The following is a 13,900-nucleotide window of genomic DNA, read 5'->3' on the forward strand; positions in this document are numbered from 1 at the left end:
CGTAAAAAAGTATCGCTTAAACGTTGCTTCCAATTATCGATTCGTCGTTAATTCGTTCCAAATCGCTTAATCAAATACCTATTAAAAACTACCACGGTTATCTTGTAAATCGACCAAATATTTATCTAAGATGCGAAGATTTATTAATCAGATGATGAAAGGAGAAAAAATGTTGCTTTGGTTTTGTCATTTTCTACAGAAAATATCATCTTTGAATACAGTTTCAGAAAATATAGCTTTCAAACGAAGCGGGTAGGACGGACCGAATCGCACGATAAAAAGAAAATAATTTTCCTAACTACGCCTATATGATAAATTTCGTATTACTTTATTTCTTTCGCAATTACCGTTCTTTCAGTCCTTGAACATATTCCAGAAATACTCATGATACAAGTCTTTTCTTTCCTTCGTAACGTATATATCATACACCGTAAGAACTATTCGCTAAATGAAGCGGCAAAGCGACAAGAAACATTGTAAAACATTGTACTACGACCAACTATTTTTCTATTCAATTTTCTAGCCAATTCTCCATGCTTGTTATTAATTAATTTTCTTGCTGATTGATTTTCGCTCACGCGTTAAATTTCGCATAAAGCTAGGTGACTCGGCCGAATATATTTTTATCGTATATTTTATCCTATAAAAATTTCGTTACGTTCGTTAGAAAGTTATTTAAATAAATACAATTTCCACCCAAAGCTAGATTATACACTTAAAATCTCAAGTATACGATCTTGTATATCTATATATATATATATATTTTTCATACTACTAACTTGGTGACTGGTAAAGTTTTAAGTAAAAGCAAACTAATCCGTCTTCGAGCGACGGACGACATTGCTTCGTATAGCGGTAACTATTAGTCGGTAGGCTTCCATATCATGGAAGAGTGGAAATTTTGGTGTAACCAACGGTTAGCGGGAAAACGGGAAGAATTAAACCGTAGGAAAATGAAGCGTCACGCGGCTATATCGGCCTCTTCTCGGATGTTCGCAAAGGCCACGACGATGGTAGTTACAACTATGGCTGCGACGCCGACGGTAAGGTCAAGGCCCTCTGCAACCGCCCTACCCAACTCCCATGCAGCTTCGTGGTCACGTGACGCGACTCAAGGTCTTTTCTCCCTACTTTAACCACGCCATCCACCACGATGCACCAGGATTGCACTTTTTTTTGTATATTTGGACGAACGCAGTCTCATAACGTTTTACCTTTATCGAGAACTTGAGAAAACGTTCTCGTTCCTCTCACTTTCTCTATTTTCCACTCTATTTTCCAACTTGTCTATTTCGCTTCAAAAATTTGTCCTTTGTCCCTCTATATACACTCTATATACAATGTTTATATACTCTTTCTTTTTCTTTTATTATACTTTTATTCTTATATATTTATAGCGAAGACTTTGTATAATAAAATGCAACAAACTAACGAGAACGGGTATATATTTTGTCAGATATATCCTACATATTACGTATATTATCGGTATGGTATCGGATGATATCGCATAGTTTCGATTCGTAAGGATCAATGGTCGATATAAGAATGGCAGTTAATTAGTCAAGTGGTTAAAACACGTCGTTGTTGTAGACAGTCATTTACACGTACATATACATATATGTAATCTACGTTAGTTGATTCTATCGAAATCATTGAAACGCACGCTTCTTTTTCTTTTTTTTTTTTTCTCTTAATCCGATTATCTGTACGTACATGTTTTAATTTGCCGACGAAGAATTACTATTCTTTTATGCGGAATGGACAATTTTTCATTCGGGTGTCTTTTCGGGGCTATTTTGGATCGCTAAAGCGCCGTAAACGAGGATTGTTCTTCACGGAAATGGACGGTTATGAAAATCCGGCCTTACGAACGTTTGGCCGACAAAGATTCCAACTGCAGAACCGCGAACACCTTGATCGTACAGAGAGGTAAGCGGTAAGCGGTAAGCAGCAGAACGAGCGACGATACAGTCAACGCCATCGTTTCACATGCCAATTTTGCCGCTTAGCGTTCGCCGCTCAGAGAGCGGCATGATCGCGTCCTCCTTAGCCAGCCGCCTCGTTCTAATCGAATATTTTATACGTTAAAAGCGGTATACTATTATCAACAGTACTACTATGTAATTTGCAGATTGATTTTCCGTACGCAATTATTTATAAATTCTTGATACAATTTATCGTTATGTTGGACGGAATCGCACAATTTACCATTTACCATCCTACTGAAAAAATTATCCTTGAAAAATGTTTCGTATAGTTAGGCATTCCTCAAAGACCATCCGTATATGTACATGTATTTTATGTGTACAATGTACAGTGTATAGACACACAAACACATATGATAATTAATAAAGGAAATAAAATTATTTTTATACTATAAAATCTTCGATATAACTGTATACTTCGATATGCTAGTGTATTAATGTATAGTGTATTAATGACAAGTGTATTAATTATCAGTATTCCACAGGTACCTACTCCGTTCTCTTTATGCGAATTATAAACGTGTATTAAAAAGTACGTTAGCTTCTCGAACTCTGCCGATTCACTTTTCCATTTGGTAATACAATAAAGTTTCCGAAAAAAAGTAGGCTGCTGGGTATTCTTTCTGTGGCTAATTTGAAAAATTCATCGGTGTTTGTATCCATCCGAGAATGGATTTTCGATTACAGGGAAAACAAAATTTTGCCTCTAATCGGAGAGTAATCGTGGCACGATTGACAAGGGTCTGTGTGATTCGTGAAACGAATAAAAACGATAGTAAAAAGGAATAAATCGATAATAGAAAACAGAAGATTTTTCATACAACGCTTCGTTCGCCATAAAATCAAATTTGAAAATATAAAAAGTGGAAATTGGGAAAAGTTAGGAAATCGCATAATTACAGTATTTTCGAGATTTGCTTATCGATCGATGTTAGGTTCATGCCTAGATAAAAGATACGAGGATGGCAGGTGACGCGGAAGAGAGATCGATGACCTTAAGAGTACACGACGCCGGCTCTATTTCGAGCGGGTCGTACATATGTATATACCGTAGGCCCCGATTAAGATTCAGAATGACCATGAAAGAAGCAAGTACGACGCGACCAGCCACGTTTGTTTTCCTATTACGTTAGTCTTGTCAATGCAGATAATAGGCGGGCCAAGTAAGACGTTATCGTTGACCACATCCATCACATCCACCGTTCGTTCCACATCCAGACTTCTCGTTAGGTTAACGTTACGCTCGATTACGAATGATTTTCATAACTTGCAGAATGACACAAACACGGTGTCGGACTAAAGTTTCTGCAGACCTCCTTCGTACAAACACGAGGCAGGTGATTAAAATGTCACAAATTTACATAATAATAATAATAATAATAATAATAATAATAATAATAACAACAATAATAATAATAATAATAATAATAATAGATTAATAATAATAATAAGTTGCGTTTAAACATTCTTTGAATCGTCTTCAAAATATAAACAAAAATTTTTATTGTATTTTTCCTTCAAATTTACCTTTTTAAAGGGTAAATTGAAAAGAGGTAAACAAAAAAGGGTTATAGCCTCCTCCCGTACCCCTTCTCTTAATCGACGTTGGCACGAAGAGAAGTTAATTTACATTCGAGCGACTGAAACGCTTCTTCTCTCGTAAATGCTACGTTACGACGAGTGTCATCGATCGAGTGAGCGATATTGGCAATTATCGCGTAATGAAACGTTGATTCTCTTATAATCGTTAAAAACTATCGAATTAGCGATTAATCGTCCTAGCTCTCGCAATCTCGCATTGGTTGGCTCCAAGAGACAAATCTTAGTTACCAAATAAATACGCTATGTTTCGCGGAAATGCGTATCGGCGACGTCTAAACAGACGTCTAAACAGACGTCTAAACAGACGTCTAAACAGACGTCTAAACAGACATCAACAAAGGATAAATGTGCGCAACCAGTTATGAACTGCATATATCAAACGAACTGTCAAACTCAAATTTATATAACACGAACGAATGCGTTCGTCCCGCGAACGAAAATGAATACAAGCGTAGTCGATATTTGAGTTTAGTTTAGAGAAAATGATTAAAAATTTTAACAATCGAATTATTTAATAATTAATTATTAACTACGATAGAACAAACATTTTTCTCAGCTTAGAAAGTACACGTTAAAGCTGCGAGCAAGGAGAAACGCGAGTCGAAAAATTTCGTACGATGAATTGTCTTCGTATTTCTAGCGAACGATAACGTGCGATAATTGTACGTTTACAAAGACTGTACGTTACACAATGTGCATACTAAGCTAAGGTATTTCATAGAAGCTTTCCTTGCAATCGCGTTCCACGTAAGTACAAAAAGTACTGGATTCGACGTGGAATCTCTCTGCCCCCTCTCTGTGTTTCACTTGCAAGGTAGGCGCGGGTTTTCCTTTCACCCGGGCCAGTCAGCTCGAGTAGGCCCAACTGCATATACATACGTACACGCTTAATATCTCGTTGAACGCGCATACGTTCCTACGTAACAACTTCACACGAATATTTTCCATGGCTGCGCGCTTATGAACGCGCCTTCTAACCTTAATCACATATACCTTTTTCTCGTTTTCTCGTTTTCTCGTTTCTTCGTTTTCGTTTTCTCTCTTATTTTACCCATTCTCAGCGTTCTCCGATCTCTCCTTTTACTTCCGACGATCAATCGAAATCGAAATACAATACAAATTTCAAAATACTTGGTACGATCAAGATTCTTATAATTAATATATTATCGGCGTTGTACAGCGGTAAAGATAAAACTGTTATCCGTGATCGAGCCTAACATATGTAACATATTCGATAGGATTTATCTTTCACAGCTAAAGATGATTCTAAGAAAAATTATAATCAACGTGAATTTGAAATACGTTGCTTTCGCGATCAATCTTGTATTACGATATATTCTACGATAGTTGATCGGCGAGCGATCGAAAGCGCTGGAAAAAAATAAAAACGTTCTAGATAAGACGACCAAGGTTACATAAAAATACGAACAATGTCCATTTTTCATTTGCTGGATACGACACTTTATACGAGGTTATATGTACATACATGCCGATCGAGGATACTCAGCGGTCTGGTCTGAGTGTCAATTAAAATTATTATAGCCGGTCGAGAAGCATTTTTCAGCAGCATCGGGAAACCGGTTCGGTTTGGCATCGGCTGCAATAGCCAGCTACCGTCGTCTCCTGTAAGTACAGTACCGCATTTTGTTTTCGCCTGGCTCAACGAGATCGCGTCCAATTGGTTTCGCGCTTCAGAAAAATTTACACCGCCGATGCCGATAGAAAACGATCGGTAGCGGCGTCCAATAGCTTAGTTAGATCGCTTTCCCATGATTCCAATTCTATACAGATAGCGTAACATTCGCAACCTCTTCTTCTCTATTGTCATATGATTTATTTAAAAGGAAAATCCGACGGGATTTTATTTCTGCAATTTTATTATACATATAATAAATAAATGTATATATATAAATAATAAATACATAAAGATTCGAATGTTTCGTTTGGCCGGAAACTCGTGCAAAACCTAAACACGTTGAAATTTGATTTTCTTAAAGACCAGGTTATATCACGCGTCCTGTAAAATCCTGTCGAATCCTGTCGAATCCTGTCGAATCCTGTCGAATGCTGTCGAATGCTGTCGAATGCTGTCGAATGCTGTCAAATGCTGTCAAATGCTGTCGAATCCTGTCGAATCCTGTCGAATGCTGTCGAATGCTGTCGAATCCTGTCGAATGCTGTCGAATGCTGTCGAATGCTGTCGAATGCTGTCGAATCCTGTCGAATCCTGTCGAATCCTGTCGAATGCTGTCGAATCCTGTCGAATCCTGTCGAATCCTGTCGAATCCTGTCGAATCCTGTCGAATCCTGTCGAATGCTGTCGAATGCTGTCGAATGCTGTCGAATGCTGTCGAATCCTGTCGAATGCTGTCGAATGCTGTCAAATGCTGTCAAATGCTGTCAAATGCTGTCAAATGCTGTCAACCTAACCCCAAAGTAAATAAAAATTAATTATATCGTCGCGTATCATACATTTCTACTAGAACGTAAAGGAATGTTGCGTTTCTGCGTTACTTTCCCCTCGACTTGTCGACATCACCGCCTAATTGCATTTATAGTCGCGTGTCTGCTTAATTAAATACAGATTTATTATCCCGCATATTTCCAAACGCATCATCCATCACCATATAGAATAGATCGAAGAACTGTCCTCTAGAACATCGAATTCTAGATTTTAAGCGCGGATATTGTGCTCGCATATTCGCGACAGATTCGCTACGATTCTCGATCAAAACCGTTTTCCAACGTTGCGTGTGCAATGTTTCTTTTAACCTTATTATCGGTCGATTAATTTAAAAAGTGATTGGTATTAACGATCATCGTGCAACTGAAGCAAGTTCGTATTTAACGCTTCTCTGTTGGCAATATTTATAATACACGGCGGTACATTTACAATGGTCGTAAGTCGATTGGATAAGAAAGTAGATGAGCGGAGAAAAAAGCGTTGTCTAGCAATAAGTATGCGACATGCTCGAAAAGCTTATTTTGAGAAAACAAATAGGAGGAAGAAAAGAGGAAGATTGCCGTCGAGTTGCAACAAATGATCGAGGTGCGGTCGGGCTAGTAAGTACGTCGGGAAAGGTTCATCAATATTCATAAGTCTCGCTAGGCCTATCCGCGTCTCAAGGATCCAGGGAGTTTCCAGTACACGCTCCTTCTCCCTATCACTATTTTTCTCTTTTTCTCTTTTCATGTACGTGGTGTGGCACTACGTATACCCGACGAAAGCCATTCGCGCGACACGGATTTGTCTTCGTAATGTGCACATTGCACGTATGCGCGCATACCTATTCCCACTGCATAAACTGCATTCTATATCGACATTGTCATATCGCGTTACCGTTTTCATATGCCTGTGTGCGTCGGGACAAACATATATTCGGATGTCTCCTTCTACGTCAACTCTGATAAAATCACAAAATAAACAAAGACAAATACTCTGAAATATCAGCTGTGCTATATATTTGAATCTAAAGTGTTTCACGCTTTCTCAACGTTCGAGTTAGCTGTATCTGGAATTACGTCGTTTTCACAAAAAATCGAATACCGTTTAAACACAGAGAGTCAACATTAATTATGAAATATTCGTTTCGACACTAAATAATATGTATATATTCTATAATAATATATTCTGTAAATAATAATCAGTTTTAATGAAAATTTGGCAAAACAACGTATAGATCTCAATATTATAATAATTAACTTTAATCATTTTTATTACGTTCGATTACGTTGATCTGCTGCAGTAACAGCATTTGCAAATTTTTCTTCCAAATGATTTCCAACTAGAAGGAAATTATTCAAATAATTAACTTTAAAACGCATGCACATGCATGCGCAGATACTAGATAATATACAATATCAGTATTGACAACAATTATTTTTCAACCAAACGAAACGTATCAACGTATCATTTCCATAATAATTTCAATATATTAACTCTTTATATTTGGATAATATGAATATAGATGTCTTTGTTTGTTTCTTTTTCTTTGTATTTCTATCGCTTTTTAAAACTTTTTAAATAAGTTATATCAGAAATCATTATTTACCTGCATTTAAGTTGTATTTAAATGCGCATTGTATTTAAGTGCGTTTAGAATGTATAACAGATAAGGTGTGTATCAAAAAATATCAGAGTTGAGTTGTTTTAAAAGTTTGATAACCTTAGTTGTAATAGAAAGTTCTTAATAACCTTAATTGTATAAGATGGCTTATAAACATTGACTTAATCTAAAATAAATATTTGACAATTTAATTTAATTTCTTCCAAATTAAATTCCATTCATTTACCATTTAATAGTAATTTTAACGACAATTTAATTTTTATTTCCTAACATTTTTCTTTATAACAAAATGCTTGTTTTATAGCTATATATAAAACAACTGTCTGCTGACTCCTTTTTAATACTCACCGAAAATACCTACTAAATTTTATCCAATCCTACATTACGTTATAATTTTAAAAATATTTTCTGTTAATGTCAATTTCTCTTTAACACAGTCTTTGTAGCATTTACTTGTTCGGCTCGTTCGTTTACTTGCACGTGCATACATACGCGCATACGTATGTAGATCATACGTATTTGTACTGTATAGCCATGACAGTCCGTGTATGCGTATGCGTATGCGTATGCGTGTGCGTATTGCACGTGTAATGTATACACATGTATAGTATATACTCTGCGGTCGTGATAAGATCGAGAAGGAACTTGCGCAATCTCGAGTTGCGATTACCAACTGTCGTGGACAGACCCGTCGCCGCCACTGTCGATAGATTTTACCTGTATCTTGTATTCTCTATTCTATTAACGGATAAACTACTCGTTACCTTAAAACTTTGAGATATGGAGGTAGATACAAGAATCGTATGGAACTTCTTAATGAAAATGACTTTCGTAATGTTCCCAACGGTAACTCTTGCTACTTTTATCTTGCATTGCCATATTCCCAAGTCGGTACTTAAAGGTTACGTTAACACGAGATATATATATCGAGACTATCTCTGCCGCGTGTATCGCGTAATAGTTGCCATTACATTTTTATCTTTCTTTCATCTAGTATCCAGAATTTGAAGTTTTGAAGGAAGAAATTTGAATCGACCGAGTGTTTACAGAGAATTTTTCTAGGTTAGGAAATACGTACCGTTCGTTCATTGCAAATCCACGAGATGACCTCGAATGTGATTTGCAGGCTTTGGAAGAGGCGATTGCAAAATCGGAATGTCTGATAGCAATACACGTTTCCATGAAATTTGAGATACGCAGCGTGAAACATCGTGCATGAGCAACATTTGACAGCTTATAGACTTTATTATTGGATTTCCTATATGATTTTACATTTAATCTGAACAATTGAAAATCGAGGAAACAATATAATACGATTGCTTTCAATTTATTAATTCGTTTCGGTAGACTTTTATCCATAAAAAACGCAAACGTTTTTCCCGCATTTCTGTTACAAATTCCATGACCAATTACGCAATTTAAATTTTTCTTATTTTCACATGTCACATGTAAATACATATATGTATATACGATGGAGGAGGATTCGGCCGAATAACATGTATAAGTGGCCATGAGGTTATTCTTTATGCAGAAATAAGAAGGAAATATAGAATACAGGTTTTCTCATGTGACGCTTCGTTCTCGAGAAAACCGGCTTTGAAAATTTGTCAATGATTCTATGGCTGGCTACGTGGCTAATTCCGAAGTGGGCAGTAGTACATAAACAACCGTCAACGTGTTGTTTCACACGTGAAAATAAATCGAAAATGTGGAATAACTAAAAATAAGATGCCTGCTCTAGAGTACTTTGCAAAATTCTTCCTGTCTTCTTAGTAATCTTAATAAAGCAATTATCTACCGCAGGTAGATATAAATATTAAATACTTTTGAAACGGCAATACTCTTGAAAATAGATTATATCGAACAAATTTCAATGATATTAATCGTGGAGCGAATTTTTATCATTATTATTGGTAAATGTTCACAAAACCAGCTCTGCCATCTCTGATGTCGATGATTCTTTAACATGTTGTCAAGGTCATCACCCCGGGCTGTGTTACAAAGGTTTTGCTTGAGTGTCGCCGTTCATTAAAAAGTTATTATTAAAAAAAAATGTTTAAACGAAAGTACATCAAGTTTCCCGTATATTATTTACATTGAAATATAAGCTGATTCTTGATTAACTTAAAATTGGATTTGCATCACTCTTATCTTGTAACTATTAATAAAGTATAATATTATTACATTCAATTATAATACATCGAAATATCAAATAATCGTAGTATAAACTTTTCAATATGATAATAACTTTTTAACATACGGCGACACCTAATTGAAATCTTCGCAACGCTTTACTCGGGTTAATGACCTTGACAGCATATTGGAAAATTATTGAAACGAGAGATGTACTATTTAAAAAAAAATGATAAGCGGCATGATAGGTCTAGAAGAAAGTATGTCGGTGCTCAAATTTGTATCAATAACGTCATTACCGATTGTGTTCGCTATTCTCACGTATACCGCTATAGGCTAACGCCCCATTCATTTGATCCCGTTTCCTTTTTTCTGTAACAGCCAGCCTCGAGTCAGTGATTTTCTTGCGTTCTTCTACTTCTCCCTATTCCCTCAACCGTTTTCGTTTGTCTTTCTCAATTTAGTTCATTATTTCAATAAAGAATATAAGAAGAATTCAAATAGTAAATTAAGATTTAGCTTCAAGGAATAAATTAAAGTAGAAACAAAATACATCAAGAGTGCTCGTGTACATACTCAAAAATGATTGATTGTAATAGGCGCAAGCCTCGTACATGTAATAAAGAAACACGATACGATACGATACGATACGATACGATACGATACGATACGATACGATACGATACGATACGATACGATACGTTACAATTTTAGTAAAGAATTATTAGCAACATACATCTTGTAGAACAGAAAGCATTATTAAATTGTTTGAGAAAGTTGTATAACTTTAATTGTATACCATATGTCGTATTATTATTAAGATGAACTCGTTTTGTAATTATTTTCCTTACTGCTTATCTAAATGCACAACCTTGTTTTACCCCCTTATCTTGCTACTTTCCTATTTTGTTATTTTGCTATTGTTCTATTCAATCTAACGTATTAACGTAACGTTATCCAACTACTAACCATTATATGTATATACGTCTATCCATTATTTATTGCACAAATCTTTACCTTTTCATCTAATTTACCTAGTTAATTAGCTATGCACTTTATCTTCGCACTGTCCTTTTTCTTCTTTTCCAATTTCTTCACCAGTCTACAACCCTATTTTTACTCCTTCGTTCTCTATCTCTCCTATACTAAATATCTATATATACTATCACTAATCCCTCCAATTGCCTATACTCTCTTGTCACGAGCTCTAATAAATAAAAATACACACACACACACATTTATATATGAATTAACAAGAAATTATAAACTCAAACATAAAAAGATTATTGTACGCTATACACTATATATTAAATCGATTCAACTCAACGATAGTTTACATTTTCGAAATAGTTCTTGTAAATGGAGTGTTTTATTAATTCGTACAATTTACCATTATAAAAACTTCATCGTGAAGTGAAGTGCGAATGAGAAGTACTATAGTTTAGGTTAGAGGAAAATAAAAAAAGTTATATTGAGATGAAAGGATCGTAACCTTAAAGGATAACCTAAAAAGGATAGCTAATTATTCTTACATAATTTTTAGTCTACGTAACAGTGTAATCCTTGCATCGTTCATAATATAGTTTTCATAATTCTGGTATATCAAAATTTGGTAATAAAATCACGATTTGGTAATAAATAGAGAAATTCCATTAGCGAACTTTAATTAAAATCCAATACGATGATAGAATGTCAGACTTTCGTTCCAAGTTCCTTGATCGAAGATAACTTGACTACGCGCTAGATTTCGCGTTCGACCTTCGATTTGATAACGTTAGGATAACATTTCGATGAGAATGCATTTATCACCTCACACGGAGCGATTAAACCGACTCACATAAGATTTCATACATGTGAAAAGTGATATTCTTATTAAAAGAAAAACGAAACACGACATACCAGTTCTAATAAAAACGTTCTACAAATAGATAAATCTAAAACTGCTAAAATATAATTTCCTCCTATATTAAAAGAATATCTATCTTTTTTTTTTCTCTGCATTACTACAACCAAAAATTTAAATGAAAACAAATTATCTCTGCATATTTTTATTCGTTACTTATTCCACAACAGTCCTTCTTTCCACATACAAGAATCTCCAACGTTCATATAGCGTTAAATTCGAATTTTTCTGTAGTTGTTTAAACGCACAAAGACGTTAAACATCGATAACGACATAATAACAAAGTGGATGCGTAGACAAGCACGAGCTCGAATTCGATAGCTCCGTTTCACATACAGAAATCACATACAGAATCACCAAAGTGCATCATGACGGTGAATTCAAATTTCCATATCGATCTTTAAACACATAAACACTCGTCGAGCGTCGACGAGTCAACATAGTAGTTTCGTAGACGAGTTAGAGGTCGAACTGGAGCTCGATAACTCGTCTTCTTCGCTTAACGGATAGAACACTTAGAACACGAAACGTCCATATACAGCGCGTTACGAGAGAAAGAAGTCAGCGCGCGCGCGATCGAAGGAAACCTTCAGCCACAAGAATCTCGCGTTAAGGAGCACTGATCCGCACTGTGCATCGTGTATTACCTCGGCGAGGTGGGGATAGAGGTGCAGAGTGCAAGAGGGGAGCATAGAGGGGCTCAAGGCCGGTCACGCCGTCATGCCAGAAAGTCTGCGCGCCGAAATATCATGACTGTTCAACTCGGTTAGCCTCTCTAGCTGCTCCGATTACTTCGCCCCGTTCGTAGACACGCGGCTATATCGCATTCTCGTTCTTCTGTCGCGGACGAAAGTCGCGGAATCATGAAAATTTTGTGTCAACCATTCCATCCCATTGATTAATATGCGGAGCAGGGTAAAAAAGGGATAAAATTGTGATGTATAAAGTATAGAAGGGAAGGAGAGGCGGAGAATCGACTCTAGGACAGGTGGTACAAGCACGGAGGCTGACAGCTGATAGTTCGTGACTTTTGTATCGAGGGAAGTTACGAAACTCGTTACCACGAGAAAGGCTACGACACAGTCTCGCAGGAAAGAAACGGAACACGTCGGTGTGTGAGAGCGTGCGTGTCGAGTGCATTCGCGAGTGCATTCGCGGTCGAGAAAGAGAAAGAGGAAAAGGACGTGAAGAGACAAAAGGGAGAGACGGAGAGAGATAGATAGTTAGAGATAGGCAGACAGATAGATAGGTAGATACATAGATAGATAGATAGATGGATGGATAGATAGATAGATAGATGGATAGATAGATGGATAGATAGATGGATAGATAGATGGATAGATGGATGGATAGATAGATAGATAGATAGATGGATAGATAGATAGATAGATAGATAGAGAGAGAGAGAGAGAGAGAATGTGCGAAATCGGTAATCGATCGATCTGCGATCGAAATTCACTGCGTCGATAGGATATCGTGCTACCAAAATTGCGGTGATGCCCTTAAAGCGATTTTAAATCGGCGAAAGAACACGTTTGTCAGGGAAAAAATAAGGCAAAATGCGAGATGAGGGGCGAGACGTGGAAGAAGGGTAGAGTAAAAGAGGAGAGAAGAAGAGACCGATGAAAGGAAAGGGGATAACGAGGAGAAGGAGGCGGGAGTTGAGGGGTCATCGGGAAACATAACCTCTGTACGCGCAACGTTCGAGTAACCGACCGAAGTAATTTTCGACTTTACCTTCACTTCCGATACACTTCCGCGTATCTGGCTTCCTTACCTTATGTTTCGTGCAACCCCACGATCGCGATGAAGATTGCCCGTAAGCGTTCGCGTTTGAAGCCAGCGTCTGAGATCACACGACACTCTTGACAGTTTTCCGCGATGATGTACGGCTCGGCTGGTATAGTTTTTTCGGCTGGCACACGAGGACAGACAGGCCAATATATCACACAACACTACTACCGACACTTTCGATACGCGACACTATGGTAGACGTACGATCGGGCGTCTTCGGACGAAGTAACAGGCAAGCGAAAGAGCTTGGCACACCTTCGCGTCACGTTACAACGAGCCACGGGCAGCTACAGGCACGGGCTACCTCGGACTCTCCGTCTCCGTCTCCGCTGTTGACTGGTGGCTACCTCACACCACAGCTCGTCTCGTACCTGTGTCTCTTTTTCTCTCTTTTTCTCTTTCTATGCTCGTGCTCC

General features: G+C 37.1%; 1 protein-coding gene across 8 annotated transcripts in view; it reads right to left on the minus strand.

The window, feature by feature from the left end:
- Nucleotides 1-13,900, minus strand: part of LOC122566577 (nuclear hormone receptor FTZ-F1 beta) — a 31,010-nt gene extending 17,110 nt beyond the window's left edge. For 6 of the 8 annotated variants that reach the window (XR_006316556.1, XR_006316558.1, XR_006316557.1 and 3 more), the window contains exon 1: nt 13,468-13,899. The gene's annotated coding sequence lies outside the window, so the exon portion shown is untranslated. Of the gene's footprint in view, nt 1-13,467 lie in introns of all 8 variants that reach the window. The other 2 variants (XR_006316559.1, XM_043724045.1) reach the window with 1 other exon arrangement.

The sequence above is a fragment of the Bombus pyrosoma genome, linkage group LG4 (genome assembly GCF_014825855.1).
Source record: "Bombus pyrosoma isolate SC7728 linkage group LG4, ASM1482585v1, whole genome shotgun sequence".
In the NCBI taxonomy this organism is placed as follows: domain Eukaryota; kingdom Metazoa; phylum Arthropoda; class Insecta; order Hymenoptera; family Apidae; genus Bombus; species Bombus pyrosoma.